Here is a 24,915-nt window from a genome sequence, read left to right on the forward strand (position 1 = left end):
TATCATGTCCTTAAGGTTAAAATCAAGGGTTAGGATTTTTTTTAGATTGAGATGAGAAGAAACTGCTTCACTCAGGGGATGGTGAATCTTTGGAATTTTTTGGAGGCCTGTGGAGACTCAGGCATTGAGTTTATTCAATGATGGGATTCTGTATATTAAGGAAACTAAGGGACATTGGGAAAATGAGCTGAGGTCGAGGATCAGCTGTAAACGGGTTGAATAATGGAGCATACTTGAGAGGCTAAATCGCCTTCTCGTGCCCCTGTTCCTTATCGTCAAAGCCCTTTACAGCTGAGGAAGTGCTTTAGAGTATAGAGTTTAGACATACAGTGTGGTAACAGGCCCTTTGACCCACCGAGTCCGTGCCGACCAGCAATCCCCGCACACGAACACTATCCGACACACAGTAGGGACACTTTACAATTTTACTAAGCCAATTAGCCTACAAACCGGCATGTCTTTTGAATGTGGGTGGAAACCAGAGTTCACGGAGAAAATCCACACATGTCATGGGGAGAATGTACAAACTCAGCTCAGACAGTATCCGTAGTCAGGATCGAGGCCGGGTCTCTGACGCTACAAGGCCGCAACTCTACCCGCTGCGCCACCGTGCCACTTATTGAAGCATGGTACTGTGGTAGTGTGGAAACCACGGCAGTCTTTAATGCACAGCAAGCACTCACACAGACATAAATAACGATTCTGATAATGGTTAAGAGATTAACATTGATGCGGATGCTCGAATAATTGCTTTGCTTTTGCTGGAATCGTTCAGGTTTGTCTGAGGGAGTGCACGATTTAACACCACATCCCAAAGACATGAACTAAGGTCATAACATGGTAAGTGATAGGAGTAAAATTAGGCCATTCAGCCCATCAAGACTACTTCGCCATTCAATCTGTCTCTCCCTCCTAACCCCATTCTCCTGCCTTCTCCCCATAACCTCTGACACCTGTACTAATCAAAAATTTATCTATCTCTGCCTTAAAAATATCCACTGACTTGGCCTCTGCAGCCTTCTGTGACACTGTGAGTTTGCAGAACTCCCTCAGGGGTGTACCGTAGGGCTAGTCTGGATTTTGTACCAAATTTTCCAGAATTGGACTAGAATTCACAGCTGGCAATGCAATGAGTTGAGAATGGTTGGAAGTAGACTTTGCTCAGTAAATTGTGGGTGGCCCTGATTTCGATAGAATCCATATCGCGTTTCCAGCAGTGTGTTCCATAATGAGTAATCAAAAGTGAAAAATAATGTGTAGGAGACTTGAGTTTCAGCTTTTTCATTTGTAGTATTGTTAACAATGGGCGATGGTTTCACACCCAAGAAGTCAAGCAAGCCAGAGTATGACCATCGTGTAAGAGACAGGTCTGTGCATGACTCTTTGTGCAAACTAATTTGTCAATGGGAGATCCCCAAAGCCAACGGAGTGACAACACTTAAAGGCAAATTATTTCATCAGTATGAACGTGAAACAATTGCATAAAGAGGATGGCGGTGGAATTTGGAGTCCCAGGAGTCACTGCTGGAGGACTTCAGAGCAGTATCCTTGGTTTAGCTGTCATTGGCTATTTCAGCAACAACCTTTCTTCCATCGCAGCGACAGACATGGGGATTTGCTGATGATTGTATGATGTTCAGCAAATGCCAGCATGTAGCAAGACCATGACAACATTCAGGTGTAGGCTGACAAATGACAAATCATTTTCAGGACACTAAACTCCCAGGCAATGACCATCGGAACTGGATAGCATGTGACAAAAGCTTTACACTGTACCTCGGTACACTGTACACATGACAATAAGCTAAACTAAACTGAACTAAATCAATTCTAACTTACCCTTAACATTCAATGGCATCACTATTGCCAAGTCCCCCACCATCAATATCCTGGGGGTCACCACCAACCAGGTACTCATTTAGACCGAAGATAGACAAAAAATGCTGGAGTAACTCAGCGGGTCAGGCAGCATCTCTGTACAGCAGGTATCTACCTTCTTTCCAAATACTCTGCCTGTCCCGCTGAGTTTCTCCAGCATTTTGTTTATATTTCCGGTGTAAATGAGCATCTGCAGTTCCTTCCTACACATTTAGACCAGTTCTTGTAGTCATGGTATTTATTAGTCATAAATACCTTGACTATATGAGCAGGTCAGAAGCTGGATATTCTGCATTGAGTTACCCGTCTCCTGAACCTGAGCCCTTTCCACCATGTACAAGGCTCAAGACAGGAAGGTGATGGAACACGTTCCTCGTCCCTGGACAACCACAGCTCCTACAACTCTCATGAATCTTGACACCATCCTGGACAAACCACCCTGGCTAATTGGCACCCCATCGAACACCCTACACCTTCATTACCTCCACTAGTCAAGCCCCAAGTTGGGTTGATTGTCATGTGCACAAGTACAATGAGGTACAGGCACAATGAAAATCTTGTTTGCTGCAGCCTCAGGTACATACACACTATAATGCTGCAATTCTACATTCTTGTATTTTTCTCTTTCTCTTGGCACTAACTGTTGTACTTGCGTATAGCTTGATTGTCCTCATGTCTAGTATAATATGACTGGATAGCACACAAAACAAAGCTTTTCACTGTATTACAGTACACATGACAATTATAAACCAACACCCAACAACATAAATTATACATCAATTATATTAGACAGTGAAGATAAAAATACTTTTACGAATAAAAACACGGTCTATAATGTTGTGTTGCTGAGCTATGATTCAAGTTATGCAGGTTGATTCAAAGGCCTGATAATTGTTGGAAAGTAGCTGTGATGTTGATTTTCAGCCTCCTGTACCTCCTGACCAACTGTAGCAACAAGCTGAGGGCCTTACCCGAATGGTGAGGATCTTGATGATAGATGCTGCCTTCTTGAGGCAGCACCTCATGTAGATGCTTTTGATGGTGGGGAAGGCTGTGCCCATGATGGACTGGGCTGTCCACCACTCTTGGCAGCCTCTTGCGTTCCTGTGCGTTGGAATTGCTGCACCAGGCCATGATGCAACCAACCCCAACTACTGGTTGGGCGACATGGTGGCGCAGCGGTAAAGTTGCTGCCTTACACCACTTACATTGCCGGAGACCCTGGCTCGATCCGGACTACGTGCGCTGCCTGTACGGAGTTTGTACGTTTTCCCCGTGACCGCGTGGGTTTTCTCCGAGACCTTCGGTTTCCTCCCGCACTCCAAAGATATACAGGTATGTAGGTAAATTGGCTTTGTAAATGTAAAAATTGTCCCTAGTGTGTGTAGGATAGTACTGCGGGGATCGCTGGTCGGCTTGGACCTGGTGGGCCGAAGGGCCTGTTTTCGCGCTGTATCTCTAAACTAAACTAAACTACTGGTTCACAGTTACAGCAGTTGGAACCGTCCACTGCAGTCATTCATCCAGATTAGTCTCAACAACATCACCACCTGCAGGTTCCCCTCCAAATCAGATACCATCCTGACTTGGAAATCAGCTGCCAGTCCATCGTTGTCACGGGATCTGAATAATGTCATAGAGAGATGCAGGATCAAGTCTCAGGCCATCGAGATGCGCTGATCACCAGCCATCTTGGAACGTCCTCCACAACAGTACTGCAGGAACACCTCCATCAGAAAGATTGCAGCAGTTCAAGAGGACTGTTCACCATCGGCTCAAAGGCATTTAGGGATAAGCAATAAATACTGGCCTGCCAGCAATGCCCAGATACTGGAAAATGATTGAAAATAAACTAGCGGGGGGCTGGGAAAGGAAACTGAAGCTGGTGAAAGTTAAACTGGAGGAGAATATCCCTGATCTGTGCAACTTTAGCCATTTGGAGGATGTGGGTATTGAACGAATAGTTGGCTATTAATAGCACTGCTAATCTTAGAGTACTCTCATAAAAAAAAGTAACAAGCGGAAAAATAATACCTTGTGGTCTCATGTTAGTGAGGAAGCACAGAGGGAACCAAACGGAGACAGGGGTTGGCATTGATGAATTGAAAGCCAGTTTGGACCTAAAAGATCTCATCTTTGCTGGGAAAATTAATGGGAGAGAGCGTACGGGGGGGTGAGAGCGGAGGCGGTGTATATTTGAGCCTTGGCTTATATTTGCTGGTCACAGAGTGTGTGTTGCACTGTTTGCTGGTTATCAGTAAACACTGTTCACTCTGTGCTTTTCTGAAACAAGCGTTGGGGTTTAAAAAGCAGGAGCCAGTGCCTTCTCTCTCACTGTTTGTGACGGCGCAGTACCAGGAGCTTAGCCCTCATAGATATTACCCGGCAGGAGCTGTGACATTTTTCCGTAGTGATGTAAAATGAATGATCACTGGTTTTAAACTCCCTTTTTCCAAGGCATCGGTGAGGGGAGGAGAGAGCGTCTGACGGGTTGCAGATACAGAATCGCTTGAGGTCAAAAGGCAAAACGACCTTGTTGCACTTTGCCTTCCATCCATGCTATTATGCGGCCTGATGTGTCCAGTTAATGATGCCGTGTCACCCCTTCATTGACCCAGGTTCAACCCTGACCTCCGGTTGTGTCTGGTAGGTTAACTGGATATTGTAAATTATAGATAAGTGATTAAAGATGTCAATGAGGAATTGATGGGAAAATGAGAAACACTGTAAGCTGGGGAAATACGGAGAAGTAAATGAGACAATTAAAGTAATTAAAATACATTTGGACAGGTACATAGATAGGAAAGTTCAGATGGAGATGGGTCAAACATGGGCAAATGGGACTAGCATGGAGGGGCATGTTGGTTGGCATGGGCAAGTTGGGCTGAAGGGCATGTTGCTGTCATGCATTGCTTTATGACTCTGACTCCAAGATTGATGAGTTGCTCTTTTGGTGATTGGCACGAACTGGACGGGTTCTATAATCCCCTCGTCCTCAGTGTCAGGGAGGGGATTATAGAAAGACACAACATCATGGAAACGGGCCTTTCGGCCCACTGAGTCTGTGCTGCCCATCAAACACCCATTTACACTGTCAAGTCTTGTCGAGTTTATTGTCGAGTACTGTGAGGTCCAGGTACAATGAAAGTCTTGCTTGCAGTAACATCGCAGGTACACAAACAACATGCAGCATATAAATTGTACATAAATTATTTACTAAACCTTCTTTCCATACTTTTATGTTCTCCTCACTCTCCCACCAATTTCCCCCAAAATACTACCATTCACCGGGCTGAAGAAGGGTTTCGACCCGATACATCACCTATTCCTTGTCTCCAGAGGTGCTGGCTGACGTGCTGAGTTACTCAACATTTTGTGTCTATATCTTCGGGAAAAAAATGTTTGCCGACTAAAACAGATTAGGTCCCCACTAAATCTTTAAAATCCACGCCCCCTAGTTTTATCTTCCTCCGATACGAGGATAGGTTTCCTGCTCCTCTCTCCCAGGTAATGTCCTGGAGAATCTCCCCTGCCAGCTCTACAGATTAGGTGGAGATTGATATCTGAAAGAAACTCGATTCATTAAAAATCAGAATGATCAAGTGATGCCAATAACAAGATGAACTGACTGCCGAGCAAGAGATTATAGATTGTAAATCATCAGTGTAGACCCCATGAACCAAACGGCTTCTGTGATTCCATGTCTGAGCTGAAGAGAGGGGCCAAGTGCAGCACAGTTGCTCTCATTTTGTGGAAACAAGGAACTGCATATGCTGCTTTACCACAAAAGGATACAACGTGCTGAAGTGACTCAGCGGGCCAGTCAGGGAGGACATGATAGGTTCCAACATGAAGAAGGGACCCGACCTGAAATGTCACCTATCAATGTTCTGAAATGCTGCCTGACTCTTCACTCTCTGAATAACTCCAGCACTCTGTGTCCTTTTTAGCTTTCACTTTGACTGTGTCCTCTACCCATCGTCACTTCCCCTTGTGCCTTTACTACTGTTCTGGTGCACGGATCTCGGTAAAGACGTTGCTCTGCTTCCTGGGCAAAAGCTCATGATTCAGAATGTGTGAGGCCTCTCATGGCTCGTGGTTCTGCGAAGATGCAGATACCGTGAATTCCTTTTATGAAGACCAAAATTACTAGGGAGTCAGGAAAAGGGAAGAAAGAGTCATGTCGTCATGCATCATTTGGCCGATCGTCTATGTTCATCCCATCTTCTAGAACTTGACACACAGCCTTCAACACTCAGGCATTTCAAGTGGTCGTCTAGTCACTTCTTAAATGCTACCAGCGGCTCTGCTCCCATCACTCTCTCCAGAGTGCTTTCCAGCTACTCGCTGCTCTCCGGATGAAAAGGTCCCCACAAAATCTCTAAAATCCACGTCCTCAACCTCAGGCATTTCAAGTGTTATCTTCCTTCGATATGAGCTCTGATAGGCTTTTACTCTTCCGGATGAAAAGGTCCCCACAAAATCTCTAAAATCCACGTCCTCTCGTTTTATCTTCCTCCGATATGAGGATAGGTTTCCTGCTCCTCACTCCCAGGTAATGTCCTGGAGAATCTCCCCTGCCAGCTCTACAGAACTAGCACATCCTTGCTATAGCCCCAGTCACACAGAATGGATACAGGCCCTTCGTCCCAACTTGCCTATGCTGACCAAGATGCCTCATCTACCATAATCCCACCTGTTGCGTTTGTCCCATATCCCCCTAAACCTTTCTTGTCCATGTACCCACACAAATGACTGTTAAATGTTGCCTCAACTAACTTCAATGTACCCACTACCCTCTGTGTGAAAATGGTGCCCCTCAGGTTCCTATTAAACCTTGCCCATCTCACGTTAAATCTTAAACCTCTGGTTCTTGATTCCCCTACTCTGGGTAAAAGACTCTGTGCATTTACCTTATCTATTCCCCTCAAGATCTTATACATACACAGTGTGATGACCTGAATTGCACACAGTACTCTAGCAATGTTTTGTAAAGTTGGAGCCTAAAGGACTTAAGTGGGACTGGCCCCGCGCGGCCATATGGTGCCCGTATGCCTCTAGCGACCACGAGGTCGCGTAATTTGCGAGCCAAGGACACGTAAGTGGGACAGACCCTTAACACCCCTTCTCTTGTATTCAGTGCCCTGACTAATGACGGTCAATATTCCATATGTCTTATCAACCACATATGTCTTATTGACCACATTATGTACCTGCTCTGCCATCATCAAGGATTCATGGACTTGTACTCCAAGATCCCTCTGTTGCTCAATACTTATTAAGATGCTACCATATATGATATGTGCCCGAAAAGGAAACAGCCAGGACTATTCAAGACACCATAGTATTGTGTGGCACACTTTGAATAATTCTCTTACAGATGTACAATGAAATCTTTTCAATCCCCATTAGAGAGTAGACGGTGGCTTCATTTTGTCATCTATCTTATACTAAATGGAAAGTTAATCGTGTCTAGGAAAGAACTGCAGATGCTGGTTTAAATCGAAGGTAGACACAAAATGCTGGAGTACTGTAATTCAGCGGGACAAGCAGCATCTCTGGAGAGAAGGAATCGATGACGATTCGGGTTGAGACCCTTCTTCAGCACCCATTTAATGTGGAAGAATTTCTTCTCCCAGAAAATGGTGAATCTTTGGAACTTTAGAGGGCTGTGAAGTCAAAACCATCAGCTACATTTAAAGACTGGGGAGGCAGATATTTGGTCTATAATGAGAGTCAAGTAGCATGGGTTACAGGCAGAAAAATTGAGCTGAGGACAAGATCAGCTCAGTCAAGGTCCTATTGAATGTCAGAGCAAGCTAGAGGGGCTGAATGGCCACTTTATTCTTATTTAGTTTAGTTTAGTTTAGAGCTACAGCGCAGAAACATGCCCTTGTGCCCACCGAGTCCATGCCGACCAGCAATCCCCACACACTAACCCAATTTATAATTTTATCAAGCCAATTAATCTACAAGTCCGTACGTCTTTAGAGTGTGGGAGGAAACCGGAATACCCGGAAGAAACCCACGCATGTCACGGGGAGCACGTACAAACTCCGTACAAACAGCGCCTGTAGTCAGGATTGAACCCGGGTCCCTGGCACTGTAAGGCTGCAACTCTACTTTCAAGTAATTACTCTCGATGCTGAGCTCAGTTCTCATGAGTGGAGGGAACGACACCTTCTGACTCAGAGCTGATGGTCTGCCCACTTAGCTGATGGCCCACAGGGGGGACTGCCCCAGTGGGTGATTCAGGAGAAAGTTTCCATCTCTGTGGTCAGACCAGTGCATTGTGCAATCCACACTCCCCAGGAGGGACAGAGTCAGGTTCGAGCCTGTGTTCTTGGCCCTGTGTCCTTCACGCTGCTTGAGGCTGCTTGTGGATGGAAGCAGCCAGGATTGAGTCTTTGTGGCTTGCAAACTACTTTACTCTGCTGCACTGAGTCTAATTAGTTACCACTTTTCTGATGCTGACTGATAGCGATAGAGCAACACAATTGTCCATTTCCATATGAAACACTCGGAGACCACAGGTCCAAACAAAGGCAGTCTTCCATTTCTGCTGAATCTCTTGTGGCTTTGAATTGTAATTCAATGTACAATTGTAATTGGAATTGTAATTTAAATTGTGATGTTAGTGTAATAGGAAATCAGTTGTAAATTCAGCACCAGAGTCAGCTCACAAGAATAGCAGCATAAGAGTGGGGAATGATGTTTCAGATGCTTTACTTGTCATTTTGGAGATGTGCTAATGTTTAATACTCTGATTAATTTGCAGAGTATAATGACAAATACCCTGCGATATATTGCACTCTTAGGATATCCAAAAATGTCTCGCAATAGAATAATGATCTTTTGATACCAAGCCACATATTAAAATAGAAAATCAAAGCAGGTACTTTGAAAGGAATCGTAAAGAAGAGGTAAAATGGTAAGGTGCACAAGAGATGAGGAGACTCCAGAGTCACAAAAATCACTCCACATTATATATTGAACCATGTCGGGGTTAATGGCGTGAATGCAAAAAATAATCATGGATTCAGGGGCAGAATTCTCAAGGCATCGACAAAGAACGCATGAGTTCCCTGAGAAAAAACCCATTTACGTGGTGAGCGAATGTGATATGGAATGCTCTACCAGAAAGTGTTGTAAATGCAGATTCACTTGGGCTTCTGACAGGATTTTGTTTGAAGGGAATATTTTGCAGTGCAATGGGACGGATTGCATTGATGTACTGGGTGCTAGTGCCGACTCGTTAAATGAACCTTGTACTATGACTATTATGTGATTCTAGCTGACCATAAAAGTGACTGGATTAATGTAGGTCTAATATGACTGTGGTGCAAATTGTCCAGAGTGCAAATAGTCCTTGATTATGTTGTCTGATTTTCCTGAAGTAACGTGGTGTATAATCAGTCAATGGAGGAGTGAGGGGGGGGGTTCTGCCTTACGGTGCCAGGTTCGATCCTGATTACGGGTGCTGTCTGTACGGAGTTCGGACATTCTACCTGTGGCCGCGCGGGTTTTCTCCGGGTGCACTGGTTTCTGCATGCACTCGAAAGATGTCCAGATTTGTTGGTTAATTGGCTTGGGCAAAATTGCAAATTGTTCCTAGCGTGCAGGATAGTGCTAGTGTATGGGATATCTGGTCAGCACGGACTCGGTGGGCTGCAGAGCCTGTTTCCATGCTGTTTCTCTAACTAAACAAAACAAATTTACACTGAGGTACTAGAAGTTCCCAACCATCTCCTTTACAGCACTACTGATGCAGACACACTTCCTGAAAATGCTGACTAGCTCCTTCATCTTGCTGATACTGAGGGAGAGGTTGTTGGCTTGATACCATGCAACAAAGCTCTGCATCTCCTTCCCATACAAGTAAAGTCGTCGAGTTTATTGTCATTTGCACACGTAAAGTGAGGTGAAGGTACAATGGAAATCTTGACTACAGCAGCATCACAGGCCCATAGGTCTATAAGGTATAGGAGTAGAATTAGGCCCATCAAGTCTGCTCTGCCATTCAATCCTGCTGATCTATCTCTCTCTCCTAACCCCATTCTCCTGTCTTCTCCCTATAACCCCTGACACCCGTACTCATCAAGAATCTATCTATTTCTGCCTTAAAAATATCTACTGACTTGACCTCCACAGACTTCTGTGGCAAAGAATTCCACAGATTCACCACCCTCTGACTAAATCAAGTTGTCCTTATCTCCTGCCAAAAAGAACGTCCTTTAATTCTGAGGCTATGACCTCTTGTCCTAGACTCCCCTACTAGTGGAAACATCCTCTCCAATTCCACTCTATCCCCAGATAATGTGGTGGTGAGCCACCTTCCTGAAGCTCTGCAGTCTTCCTTGTGAAGGTGCTTCCATCGTCCTGTAAAATTGTTGGAGGTGCACTTGACCAGGCAAGTGGAGAATGTTTCATCACACCCTTGATGAGGAATTTAGAGGGTAGAAAGGCCTCGGGATGTCAAACACTGTTGGATACCCAGATTCTGCCCCCCCCCCCCCCCCCCCCCCCCCCCCCCCCCCCCCCATCACCAATCTTTTGCACATCCCCAATCCTTTCCACTCGTCACTTTAAGTTCATGTTTCGTGATCTATCCCTCTAATCCCATTTTCCTACCTTCTCCCCATAATCTCTGACACCGCGGTGGTGCAGTGGTAGAGTTGCTGCCTTACAGTGCTTGCAGCGCCAGAGACCCGGTTCGATCCTGACTACGGGTGCTGTCTGTGTGGAGTTTGTACATTCTCCCCGTGACCGCATGGGTTTTCTCCGAGATCTTCTCACACACCAAAGACGTACAGGTAGGTTAATTGACTTGGTGTGTGTTAAAATTGTTCCTAGTGTGTGTAGGATAGTGTTAATGTGCGGGGATCGCTGGTCGGTGCGTACTCGGTGGGCCGAAGGGCCTGTTTCCGCGCTGTATCTCTCAACTAAACTAAACCTGTACTAATCAAGATGTCAGGTGCAAAGCTGAAATAAATGACAAATTTATCATAAATTGTTGAAATCATCACTAATTCCAGAGGGCTTAGTCAGTGGATGAGGTGCTGTCCCTCAAACTTACAATGGGCTTTGGTGGAACAGTGTGGGAGGTCAAAGACAGTAGGCAGAGTGGGATTAGAATAGAGAACTATAGCGACAAACAATTGGAACTGGGGTCAACCTTGTGGACTAAAGACAGAAATGCTCCAGAAAGGGGTTATCCAATCCGTAGCATTTGTTTTGTAAGTTAAGTAAGATGCAGAAAATGCTGAAATATTCACCAGGTCAGGCAGTTTCTGTGAAATTAGAAAATGAGTTAATGTTTCAGGTCAGAGAATCATTCTTCAGAATTAAAATGGGTTAATTTGCACCTTGTGGCGGAGGTGAGGTGAGTGAGGTGCCAGCCTCCCAACAGATGCATTGCGAGGTTGTATTCCTCCCCATTGGAGAAAACCCCTGAGGATGAGTAAGGTGCTGCCTAGATGTAGCTCCAAAGCACTGTGCCCTGTTATAGTGGGACTGGAGGCCATCCTCATGCAGAACTCTGGAGAGGATGTGAGCGCAGGGTTTGGTTAAGAGAGACTGGAGTCAAGAGTGTTTAATTGTCAAATGCAGAACAGAACAAGGCAATTCTTACTTGCTGCATCTTTACAGGCATGTTAAAGATCAATACAACACATAAATATACAATAATCAACAATACAATAAATTATCGGTAATAAGACAGTATTATGCAAACCAAGTGCATAGTGCAACCTAAACAAAGTCTATAGTAGATCGTTGCTGAGCTAAGGTTGTGGTTGGTGTTGTGCAGGGTGGTACAGGAGCCTGATGGTTGATCGGAAGGTGCTCTTGAACTGGATGTAATGGTTCTCAGGCTCCTGCACCTTCCCGATGGTAGCAGCGAGTTTGCAGCTAGAATGGACAAGGGAGAGCCATGGATGTGATGTACCTGGACTTTCAAAAAGCCTTTGACAAGGTCCCACACAAGAGATTAGTGTGCAAATTTAGAGCACAGGGCATTGACATGGATAGATAACTGGTTGGAAGACAAGGAGCAAAGAGTAGGAATTAACGTGACCTTTTCAGAATGGCAGGCAGTGACTAGTGGGGTGCCGCAAGGCTCGATGCTGGGACCCCAGTTATTTACAATATAAACGATTTAGACGAGGGAGTTAAATGTGACATCTCCAAGTTTGCGGATGACACTAAACTGGGTGGCAGTGTGAGCTGTGATGAGGATGCTATGAGGCTACAAGGTGACTTGGATAGGTTGGGTGAGTGGGCAGATGCATGGCAGATGCAGTATAATGCGGATAAATGTGAGGTTGTCCACTTTGGTGGCAAGATCAGGAAGGCAGATTATTATCTAAATGGTGTCAGATTAGGAAAAGGGGAGGTGCAACGCGACCTGGTGTGCTTGTACATCAGTCACTGAAAGTAAGCATGCAGGTGCAGCAGGCGGAGAAGAAATCTAATGGCATGTTAGCCTTTATTGCAAGAGGATTTGAGTTTAGGAGCAACAAGGTCCTACTGCAGTTGTACAGTGCCCCGGTGAGACCACGCCTGGAGTATTGTGTGCAATTCTGGTCTCCTAATTTGAGGAAGGACATCATTGCTATTGAGGAAAAATGTTCCCAATATTGGGAGATTCCAGAACCAGAGGTCACAGTTTTAGAATAAGAGTTAGGCCATTTAGGACTGAGATGAGGAAAAGCTTCTTCACCCAGAGAGTTGTGAATCTGTGGAATTCTTTGCCACACAAGGTAGTGGTGGACAATTCACTGGATGTTTTCAAGAGAAGGGTAATTTAGCTCTAAGGGCTAAAGGAATCAAGGGATATGGGGGAAAAAGCAGGGTACTGGCTTAAGACGATCAGCCATGATCATATTGAATGGCGGTGTTGGCTCGAAGGGCCAAATGGCACCTTTTTTTAATGTTTCTATGTTATGTAGGTCTTTGGTGATATTAGCTGCCTTCTTTGATGCAGCACCTACTGTAATTGTTAAGGGCTTGGACACACTAGAGGCAGGAAACATGTTCCCGATGTTGGGGGAGGCCAGAACCAGGGGCCACAGTTTAAGAATAAGGAGTAAGCCATTTAGAACGTAGACGAGGAAACACTTTTTCTCACAGAGAGTGGAATTCTCTGCCTCAGAGGGCGGTGGAGGCAGGTTCCCTGGATGCTTTCTACAACTCCATAACAGAGCTGTTGTAACAATCAGGAAAGATTGACAAATCGAGTAGATGTGGCTCTTTCTTCTCATAAATGGAGAGGGAAGCTTGGCATATGTCTTTGTAAAGGATTTATTACTAGTGGGTGTAATGAGAAGGCAGTCAGTGGATAAATATGCTTGGTTTAGTTTAATTTAGAGATACAGCGCGGAAACAGGCCCTTCGTCACACCGAGTCTGCGCCGACCAGTGTTCCCCGCACATTAACATTATTCTACACACACTCGGGACAATTTACACATGCACATAGCCAATTAACCTACACACCTGTACGTCTTTGGAGTCTGGGAGGAAACTGAAGATCTCGGAGAAAACCCACGTGGGCACGGGAAGAGCATACAAACTCTGTACAGAGAGCACCTGTAGTCGGGATAGAACCCAGGTCTCCGGCGCTGCAAGCGCTGTAAGGCAGCAACTCTACCGCTGCGCTACCGTGTCATGGATATTTCTGAAGAAGTGTCCATTTCAAGAGGGATTGTGGGTCCAGGAAACCTGTTCCCACATTTTCAGTGTAGTTTGGCTGAAGCCATATCGAAGATTATGGATGTATCGCGGGTAAATTGGATCAGTGATGGGCAAAAATGGACAACGTGGACATGCTGGGCTGAAGGGTCCATTTCTGTGCTCTACAACTTTATGGTGTTGAGGACAGGTTTTTTCTCTCTCTGAAAGGTAATGAAGCAAATTTACTTTTCAATCATAATCCAATCATTTTCTGGTAACCATTACTGATATTAGCAGTTTATTTCATTTGTTCAATTCCTTGATCATCAATTGTCCCCTGCCACAGTAGAATTTGAACTCCAGTCTCCCGAGACGAGTCTGGTAATTTAGATCCTGTGACAGTACATCCGCAATGCTTTCTTCAAATACCACTCAACAACCACCTTCTCCCTGTCTTGCCCTCCATTTCCCCCCTCCATACTTCCCCTACCCTCTTCAACCTTTCACCCCCTCTCTTTTTCGCCCACCCCTCACTCTCACCATCGCTTCCTCCCTCTTCACCCTCCCCACATTCACACTTTCGCCAGACTCCCCTGTCTCTCTCTCCCTCTTCACCCCTCTCCCTCATACACTCCCCTTCACTCGAACTTCACACCCAGTCTGCCTCACCCCCCTCCCCCTCCCTGCCTCACTCAGCCCCCCACCTTTTTATGTCCTCTTTGCCTCCACCGGCCTCTTCTCCGCTCCATCTTTCCGCTCTTCACCCACTCCCCCATCTTTCCTCCCTTCACCACACTCTCCACTACCCTCTCTCTTCATTTCCTCCTCTTTCTCCTCCTCTGTTCTTCCTCCCCCTCTCCTCCCCACTGCTGCAGCCCCCCTCCCCAAGGGATGAGGAGTCCTCCCCTGGCCCCCCTCAGCTGAAGTGTGATGAGAGAGCAGCTTCTGTAATCTTGCGCCCATTCACTGTGTGTTTGCAGCAGCCTGGAGTTAGTCGCAGTGTGGGTCCACGACAGACACCTGCTCCTCTTGTCACTTCAGTAAATAAACCAGCCCCTTGCCCTCCGCTTTCCTGTCACCCTGCTGCTGTGCACCGGGAGTTTCTGATACAGATGTGTCCCGGCAGCTGTGTTGTGATGTGAGTATTACGCCCCTTCTGCAGTTCATTCAAAAAGTCGCTATCCATGGGTAGAAAGACCCTTAATTTATTTATTTTCCTATATCTCTTTATTCCTCTCCATTCTTTGCCCCTTCTCTATTTTCCCCCACAGTGACCATACTTCAAAAGTATTTCATGAGCTTGGACATGCTGATGCCTTGAATGTTGCTATTTCAATGCAAACCTTTATCGTCTCTCCCTCCACATTCTCTGTTCCTATGGTACTTTCTGCTTGGCAGCCAATGCTGGCCGCTGTATTTTCTAAAATTAGGAAAGATATAGATCAGGTAGATAGCCAGAGTCTAGTTCCCGTGGTAGAGGAGTTTAAAATTAGAGAGCATGTCAGGTCAAGTCAACCCGAATCTAGTTTATCATCATATGCACAGGTACGGTGAAATGTAATGACAATCTTGCTTGCAGCAACACCACTTGCAGACTAATGCACAAAAACATAAAATAAACATAAATTATACATTAATTATACATGAACTCTGCAAAGCAGAAATAAACGACTCCAAAAAACAAGACACCAGTGCAAAGAGCAATTAGAAAAAAAACACATGCCTATTGGTTGTGCAATAGGTGGTAATTCCTCTCCACTGTAGCCTCTTGTGTTCCCGTGTGTTGGAATTGCTGGACCAGGCCATGATTCAAGCAGTCAAGATACTTTCCACAGTTCATCTGTAGAAGTCCTTTATGAAGGTGAACTCTTGGAAAGCATCCGGCCTCCATGGTGTACATGACAACGTTCTTCAGACCTGCACCAATCAACTGGCTAGAGATTTTACGGACCGCATCAACCTCTAATTACTAAGGTCTGAGGTTTCCAACTGGTTCAAAGGGACATCAATAATAGTAGTGCCCAAGAAGAATGTGACATGCCTAAATGACTACCAACCAGTGGCACTGACGTCCACGATGATGAAGTGATTTGAGAGGTATGTTATAATGTTTATCAACTCCTGCCGTGCTACTGACCTGGGCACACAACAACATGCCTAGCCCCACAATAGATCAACGGCAAATATGATCTCACTGGCTCTCCATTCTGCAGTGTATCTCTTGGACAATTAGAGCATACGTATACATCAGTTAATTGACCACATTTTGGCATTCAACACCATTGTACCCTCCAAACTTATCATCAAACACAGAGAACTGGGATTCAGCTTATCCATGTGCAATTGGATTCTTGACTTCCTCATTGCCAGACCATAATCAATACGAATTAGCACAGTGCATCCTCATTGATGACCATCATCACAGAAGCACTTCAAGGCTATGCACTGATTCCCCTGCTCTGCAAATAGCAATGTTACAAAATTTTGAGATTTTAAAAATCAAGTCTGCAATTTATCCCATCAGATAAAGCATAAAAAGAAGTTTGATTTGACACCTAATTCACTTTCATATCTTCAGTATTAAAAATGTTATGGCCATTTTCATACTCGGAAATTAGCATCTTGTTCCCTATTGCTTTTCCATTGACTTAACACAGCTGTGATCGAGGACAGTCAAAAGCCCATAACTTTCTTAAAAATTAAGCGAACTGAATGAAATTTTCAGTTATTGTAGATTAAAGCATTCTGAAACAAATATGAAACAATCTTACTTGGATGACCTGAAATGAAAGCATATAATTAGTTAGTTACCAAATTGAGTCTCGTATGTATGTAGTTTTAATTTTTTTTTTTTTACACACAAACTGGGTATGTGTGTGGGGGGGGGGGGGGGGGGGGGGTGGGGGAAACTTTTTAAAATCTTTCCCCTGCACGGAGAACCCGCCCTTTTCTCTGTTGGGTCTCCGTTGTCGTTGGGCCGAGCACCGTGGAGCGGCCTCCAACCGGAACGCCCTGGGGCACCAGTCGCGGAGCTGCGGACTTACCCACCATCGTGGAGCTGGCCGAGTTCAGAGCAGGAGGAGCAGTGGTAGCGCGCTGCTGCGGCCCGACCCAGGAGATTCGGAGGCACCAGCCGCCGATGGTGACACCGGGAGCCCACAGGTCCCTGCTGGGAGACCGCTTTTCCGGGCTTCCGCAACGGCGACTTCTCCCGCCCGAGTTACGGGGTTGAGGATAACCTGGAGCGGGGCCTTACATCACCCGGCACGGCTTTAAATGGCTGCGGGATTTGTTAGGGCACGCCGGGGGCTCCAACAGGAAGACATGGAGTGCGGCCTTGCATCATCCGGCGTGGCTTTATAATTGCCGCGGGACAATTACCATCGCCCGCCGGGGGCTTTGACTCTGACATCGGGAGGAGAACGAGGAGTGCAGGGGAGAGATAAGACTTTGCCTTCCATCACAGTGAGGAGGAGATTCACTGTGATGGATGTTCGTGTAAATTGTGTTGTGTCTTGGTTCTTCTTCTTGTTTGTATGACTGCAGAAACCAAATTTCGTTTGAACCTCTGGGTTCAAATGACAACAAATAAATTGTAATTGTAATTTTTAAAATTGTAGCTAATTACAAAATTCAATTACTAGATCTAAACATCTATCCATTTCTTAAGAAAAGGTTAACATTTTTAAATAGCCTAAGTGACCAAATAATATTCACACAATAATTCACAATATAACATGATTTTTAAATCTAATTGTCATGAATTTATAGGCGTAATGGAAGGAATTTAATGATTAATTCCCATAAATTAATGGGCATTTAAATCATCTTGCGATTGGGTTTTTGTGGAACGCGATTGATTGGAACGTTGCGATTGCGGTGAATTTGAACCCCATATCAGCAGGAACAACACTGCCGTTTCGTATGGGGCCATAATCACATTTCGGCCAAGGAAATTTTGATTAAAGTCATCCTAAGAAGCAAGTTTATATGTAAAATACACGACTTACCCCGTATTTTGTTCCCTACGTGAGATCCGCCCCATTGTAGGCGTTGAGGGCTTTAGAAGTTACTTTTTTATTTTACTCCAGCGATTAAATTGTCCCACGATTTTTTTTTTAAACTTCCGAGAACGGAAGTCGGAATGATTTTACTGCATCAGCTGGCAGGCCGAGTAAATCCCTGGGACAGGCAGGAGAAAATGGTATTTTAATCCCCCCCTCAAAGGCGCCAAAGTCGCACACACGGCCAGTGGCAGAACTGCAGCGCTGCTGAAGGTAAGTTTTGTAACATTGCTATTCTATACCCATGAAAGTACAGCCAGACACAGATCCACTGCATCTTTAAATTCACTGATGATACCACCATTGTTGGTCGAATAAAGGGTAATGATGAATCAGAGTACAAGAGGGAGATTGAAAATCTGATTGTATAGGAAGGAATTGCAGATGCTGGTTTAAACCAAAGATAAACACCAAAACCTGGATAAATTCAGCGGGTCAGGCAGCCTCTCTGAAGAAAAGGAATAGGCGATACGTTAGGTCCCAGCATCACATGGGAGGGCTGGTCACCCAACGCAATATTCCACCTCTCCACCAATTCCAATATTGCTGGCCAGTGGGGGGGGAGGGTTCTGTTGCGCTAGTTCGTACTATTTGTTATTTGTTGATCACACACACCCTCCACCTCACACAGACACTCACACACACACACACTCACACACACACACACTCATTCACACACACACAGACTCATTCACACACAGACACACACACACACTCATTCACACACACACACACACACAGACTCATTCACACACACACATTCTCACACACACACACACACACAGACTCATTCACACACACACAGACTCATTCACTCACACACACAGACTCATTCACACACACACACACAGACTCATTCACACACAGACACACACACACACACACACAGACTCATTCACACACAGACACACACACACACAGACACATTCACACACACACACAGACTCATTCACACACACACGCAGACTCATTCACTCACACACACACACATACACACACACTCATTCACTCACACACACTCACCCAATACTAAAATGCCAAGTAACTTCAGAGCGTGTTGAATATATAGTGAGTAAAACAAATGTTTAAAGCCTCATGTAGAGGCTGCTGGTGCTGAAGCAAAAACGTGCTTTAAATAACATCCAACAAACACACTCACCATAGACAGAGCAGTCAGCTCTCTTGAATTATTCAACGGCGCCTGCACTCAGTGCCATCTTGACGTCACCCTCTCGCTTCTTGCCACGAACCGGAAATGACACACTCAGCGCCAGATGCCGCTAACCGGAAATGACGTCATCTGCACCATCTTGCAACTAAGCGAAAATCACAGAATGAGCGCCAATTTTGAAATTAAACAATCCTCATCTAATAAAATGTTTATTCACGCTTTATCCATCCGAAAACTGTTGCAAGCAAGCCCTTTTAAAGCCAAGCCAATTAAACATTAATATCTCTCTGATTTTTCATCGATGGGAAAAATCCTCCAGTCCAGCGGAGGGGGGCTCTGAGCGAGGTGGCCAAAAATGACGGCCGTAAGTGGCAGCGTTCTCTCGGAAATCACATCGCAGTGAGTCAAAAGCGGTCAAGATCTTACTTTTAGTAATATAGATTTTGGGTCGGGACTCCCTTTCAGACTGAGCATCAGGAGAAAGGGAAACGAGAGATATAGATGCACAGAAAGAATTAATGAAAGATATGCAAAAGGCAATGATGATCAAGGAACGGTGGAGTCCACCATGGTCCATTGTTGGCTGTGGGGTAAATGATAACGAGTAATACAGACAGTGAAACTCAAGATTGAATGGTGCCAGAACTACAATCTTGCTCTTAACTTTCACAAGAACATGAGGTTGATTGTTGACTTCAGGAAAGGAAAGCTGGGTATCAACAAACCTGTCTTCATCAATGGACTGTGGTGGAGAGAATCAAGAGCTTCAAGTCCTTGGGTGTGCATATATCTGTGGTTCTGTCCAGAGCACCTGCACATCAATGCCTCTAATTCCTTAGAGGATTAAGGAGATTCAGAATGTCGACAAATACTCCACAAAATTCTATTTAGGTATACAGTCTAAATCTAAAGCACATCAAATGGTTCTGAGCAGCCAGAATACTTTCTACAGTGCATCTGTAGAAGTTTGTTATATTCTGTGACGTGACGAATCACTTGAAACATCTAAGAAAGTAGAAGTGCTTGTCTGCCTTCTTCATGATTACATTTTTGGGCTGAGCCCAGGAAAGGTCATCCGAGATGTTAACGCCCAAGAATTTGAAGCTGCTAACACTCTCATCTGCCGACCCATCAATGAAAACTGGCACGTGGTCTCCCGAGATCCCGCTTTTGAAGGTCAATGAATAGTTCCTTGGTTTTATCGACATTCAGCAAGATGTTTGCTGTCCTTATCGATGGGACATCTGTGGAGAGAATCAACAGCTTCAAGTCGCTCTGCATATCACTGACGATTTGCCCTTTGCCCAGCGCATTGATGCAATCGGAAAAAAGCTCATCAATGCCTCAGCTTACGTAGAAGATTGAAGAGATTCACAATGACGACAAATACTGTATCAAACTTGTATAGGTTTACAGTAGAGAGCAGCTTGGCTTGGTTCAGCAATTTGACCACCCAGGAACTACAGAGAATGATAGACAGTGCCTGGTCCATCACTGGTACCAGCCTTCCCACCATTGAAGGGATCTATAGGAGTTGCTGCTTAACATAATGTCAGTTAAGAGCATCAAACAACACCAACCTGGCCACACTCTCATTTCACTACAACCATCAGGAAGAAGATACAGGTGCTTGAAACCCATGACAACCACATTCAAGAACAGCTCCTCTTCAGCAACCATCAGGCTCTTCAACACGACACCACAGTAATCTCAGCAACTGTAATCTTTATGTACTGTGTCTTCAGTTGCGCTATAGACTTTAGTTTGCATAGTTTGCACTATCATGGTTATTCACATTATATTTTTGATTGTTATATTATCTATGTGCTATTGCTTTTTACGAGCCTGCGAAGAATATCACTCTGTTGTCAGTACATATGGCAGTTAAACACTTCTGACTCTAGGTTTGTTGCAATATTCAATAACATGCCGAGTCTCTAAGTAAGTAGAGGTGCTGGCAGGTCTATTTCATGACTACATCTACGTATATACCTTGACCAGAACAAGATTCAAGACTTAGGAATTTGAAGTTACTCCCTCCACTGTTGATCCAAAAATGATAATTGACATGTAGTAGTCTCCTGATTTCCCCGTTGAATGAGAGGTTGTTGTTGCAGCAGCACTCAACCAGGTGTTCTGCATCTCTCCTGTACACTGACTCACAGGTTTAAAGAGAGAGGGAGAAAGTTTACCAAATAACTGAGGGATACATTTTTCACACCAAGTGTGGTTGGTATCTGAGTGAGTTGCTGGAGGAGGAACAGTAACAGCATTTTAGATGCATCAGTACAGGTACTTAAATGAACAAAGTTTAGAAGGTCATGGAATTAATGTAGGCAAGTGCATTATTTGAGATAGGCACAATCGTTGGTATCGATGTCATGTTTCTATGTCGTACAACTCTGACTCAATGACTGATGATGTTTGGAGGCACGGTGACGCAGTGGTAGAGTTGCTGCCTTACAGCTCAGAGACCAAGGTTCGACCCTGACTACGGGTGCTGTCTGTATGGAGTTTGTACATCCTCCCTGTGACTGCATGGGTTTCCTCCAGGTACTCTGGTTTCCTCCCACAATCCAAAGATGCATAGGTTTATAGGTTAAATGGCTTCTGTAAATTGTCCCCAGTGTGTTGGATAGAGCCGGAGTACTAGTGATCGTTGGTCGGCACAGACTCGGTCGGCTGAAGGGCCAGTTTCCACGCTGTATTTAACTAAACAAAACTTCTGTACTCACTGTCCTGACTGACGAAGGCAAGTGCTCCAAATGTCTTCTTAACCAAACTGTCTTCCTGAGTCGCCACTTTCAGGGTACCCTGTACTGTGTACCTGTATTCCTCAGTGTCTTGGTTCTACAACTTTTCCTCCCATTTACTGTGTAAATGGGAGGAGCAAAGAGGTCCTTCTGCAGTTGTACTGAACCCTAGTGAGACCGCACCTTGAGTATTGTGTGCAGTTTTGGTCCCCTAATTTGAGGAAGGACATTCTTGCTACTGTCATATGCTGAGAAAATGGAGCAGCTGGGTTTGTACACTCTGGAGTTTAGAAGGATGAGAGGGAATCTCATTGAAACATATCAGATTGGTAAGGATTTGGACACGCAAACATGTTCCCGAACAAACATGTTGGGGGAGTCCAGAACCAGGGGCCACAGTTTAAGAATAAGGAGTAAGCCATTTAGAATGGAGACGAGGAAACACTTTTTCTCACAGAGAGTGGTGAGTCTGTGGAATTCTCTGCCTCAGAGGGTGGTGGAGGCAGGTTCTCTGGATGCTTGCAAGAGAGAGCTAGATAGGGCTCTTAAAAATAGCAGAGTCAGGGGATATGGGGAGAAGGCAGGAACGGGGTACTCATGGGGGTGATCAGCCATGCTCACATTGAATGGCGGTGCTGGCTTGAAGGGCCAAATGGCCTATTCCTGCACCTATTGTCTATTGTAATATCTGCCCTACTTTAATATCTGCCCTACTTTAAGTTCCAAATTTAAATTTTCTATAATGCAGCCCTTGCCAAAAATTTACAAACTTTGATGCTACTACCATATTCTGTGTTTATATAGTTATTTTTTCTCACATAAATTTTGTAACTTTTATTCCGTATCTTAAACTTGTTGGTAGTGGTTTATGATTTCCATAAGGGTGAATTTTGGTTACCTGAACTGCCCTAAGATAGCTGGTCACTATATTTCTCTAGTTTCATTCGACTGGAGGCCATTTGTTTTCCCCTTACTAACCACGTTTAGGTCAATTTCCAGTGTTCAATAAACTTAACAATGTGGGAGAAAACCGGAGCACCTAGGGAAAACCCACGTGGCCACAAGGAGAACATGCAAACTCCCAAATCCGTACGTTCTTAGGTTTCTAAGCTGTGAGATAGCAGCACTACCCGTTGCACCCTCATGCCACCCTGCCCCATAGTGACTGAGGTGGATTTAAACCAGAGGCTTGTTGCTTGCAGCTAAGAAGTTTGGCCTTTGGTCGCCATTGTGTTCTGGCTGGCCAAGCCTGATGTTGCTTACTTCATCAAAATTGACACAACACCAGGTTAAGGGTAGGGAAATGGTGTTTGGAAGGGATAGCAATGCCTGCGTGTGTGATGCTGGGTGTGGAAAGCCCACGGCTCAGTCTGCCAAGTGTATTTTCCAACAAAGGATCCAGGCGAGGACATGTAGGCTGCAGGAATAGTGTTTCCCAACCTGTACAGCACAAGGAATCTAGGCAATAGAGATTTGGACACACACCCATTTGGGTCATTGTGTTTCAAAGGCCTTATTTTGGAATGGCTTGCAGAATACTCCTGAATGGAAACTCAGCAGAAGACATGGCAGATTTTTCCACTGGCACAATGCAAAAGGAAAACATTCAGTCATTCGTAAGGGTTTTCTGATCCCAATGGGCTGGAGTTGTAGTGTTTTCTAACATGATACATAACACAGTCACCATAGAAACATTACACATACAGATGTGCACATACCAATGTGCTGCTTGGGTTTGATTCCCTCCATTCCCATCACCAGTAGCTGCACGTCTGCTAGAGAAGGGAAACCAGGCCTCCTCTAGCACGAGTTCCTGTGCGGAGCGCTATTGGCAAAACATCGCTGCCTCCTAAGGTCTGAAACCGGCGTGCTGAATGTCAGATTCAAGGGTGAGGAAAGGATGAAGAGGGGCAGAGGTCAAGGGGATGGCTCAGGGTTCAAAAAGGTTGATAAGGGTTTGATTCTTGTTCTTGCGTTTGAGGCCGCAGAAGTTATGAAACACCCTCCGGGCGCTGTAGCCAGTTCTTGGCCTTGGTGAGGCTTTCTGCATTCAGCTACAGCAGGGTGATGCCTTCACTTCGACATCCATAGGTGCCCGCCCCAAAAAGGGGACATGCTCCGGGTTGGCGCCAAGCTGCGGCGACTGAGGTTGCATTAGGGCTGAAAGTTGTTGGTTGTTTGTTCGTTGTTATTTCTGCTGCCGTCTCTGTTTGTTGTCATTCGCTTGACTGAGGTCAGTTGACAGGGCTCACCACGGGGTGGTCGACAACATGACCAAGGGTTTGGTTAAAGAAAGGACACAAAGTGCTAGAGTAACTCAGCAGGTCAGGAGGCAGTATCTCTGGAGAACATGGATAGGTGACGTTTCAGGTTTGGACCCTTCTTCAGACCCTGGGCCTTAAGTACCTGGGCCAAGGGATATTTTGAGAGTTCAAGGAGGTTAAATTCAGTAGTCAAAGGGAGAATGCAAGCGTCACGGAGTTGCTCTGGGATCCAAGGAGAGTTGGTACAAGATGGTATTTAGACATTTGGTTTAACAGTGTTTGGGATCATATGAGATGTTGGCAGATCCCCATGACTGCAAGCATACCATGTATGTGTACAACAGGTAGTGCAGAAAGAAAAATAAACAGAGTGCAGATATAGTGTTACAGCCACAGAGAAAGCGCAGTGCAAAAAAGTGTGAGGGGCACAATGAGTAGATTGGGAGGTCCATTCAGTAGTCAGTGGGGAAGAAGCTATTCTTGAATCTCATTGTAATTTGCATTCAAGCTTTTTATCTTAAGCCTGTTATGAGAGAGGAGAAGAGGGAATGACTGGGCTAGAATTGGTTCTTGATCTGGTAAGTGCCCCTTGATTATGTTTGCTGCTTTACTGATGCAGCATGAAGGGTAAATGGAGTACATTAGGGAAGGAGGGAGGGTGTGGGGCGCAGGGGGGGGGGAGGATGCTGGTTGGTTAAAAAATCATGTGGGCCCCAGACATGGTAAACTGGAAATTTCATTTGGATAGCCACGTGAATTGAAAGATTTAGAGGCTTGAAACTCTTCAGCACCTTTCAGCACATTTACAGAATACTGAAAAACAAAATACAAGAAAACAAGAACAGATGCTGCTGCAAACACTTGGCAGGTCAGGCAGCACCCGTGGAGAGAGAGCTAACATGTCAGGTATGATTTTGATTAGTACAGGTGTCAAGAAGTTATGGGGAGAAGGTAGGAGAATGGGGTTAGGTGGGAGAGATAGTTCAGCCATGTTTGAATGGCAGAGTGGACTCGATGGGCCTATTGGCCTAATTCTGCTCACTTATGACCTAATGAGGTAAATGAACTTTCATCTGATGAAGGATCATTGACCTGGAAGCTAAATGTCGATTC

General features: G+C 45.1%; 1 protein-coding gene across 6 annotated transcripts in view; it reads left to right on the top strand.

Moving 5' to 3' along the window:
* hivep2a (HIVEP zinc finger 2a) overlaps positions 1–24,915 on the top strand; it is a 242,161-nt gene that overhangs the window by 143,035 nt on the left and 74,211 nt on the right. Inside the window, exon 1 of one of the 6 annotated variants that reach the window (XM_055639150.1) lies at positions 904–4,524. The exons of the other annotated variants lie outside the window; for them this stretch is intronic. The gene's annotated coding sequence lies outside the window, so the exon portion shown is untranslated. Of the gene's footprint in view, positions 1–903; positions 4,525–24,915 lie in introns of those variants that run through there. 6 annotated transcript variants of the gene reach the window in all.

This window comes from Leucoraja erinacea, chromosome 8 (genome assembly GCF_028641065.1).
Source record: "Leucoraja erinacea ecotype New England chromosome 8, Leri_hhj_1, whole genome shotgun sequence".
NCBI lineage: Eukaryota > Metazoa > Chordata > Chondrichthyes > Rajiformes > Rajidae > Leucoraja > Leucoraja erinaceus.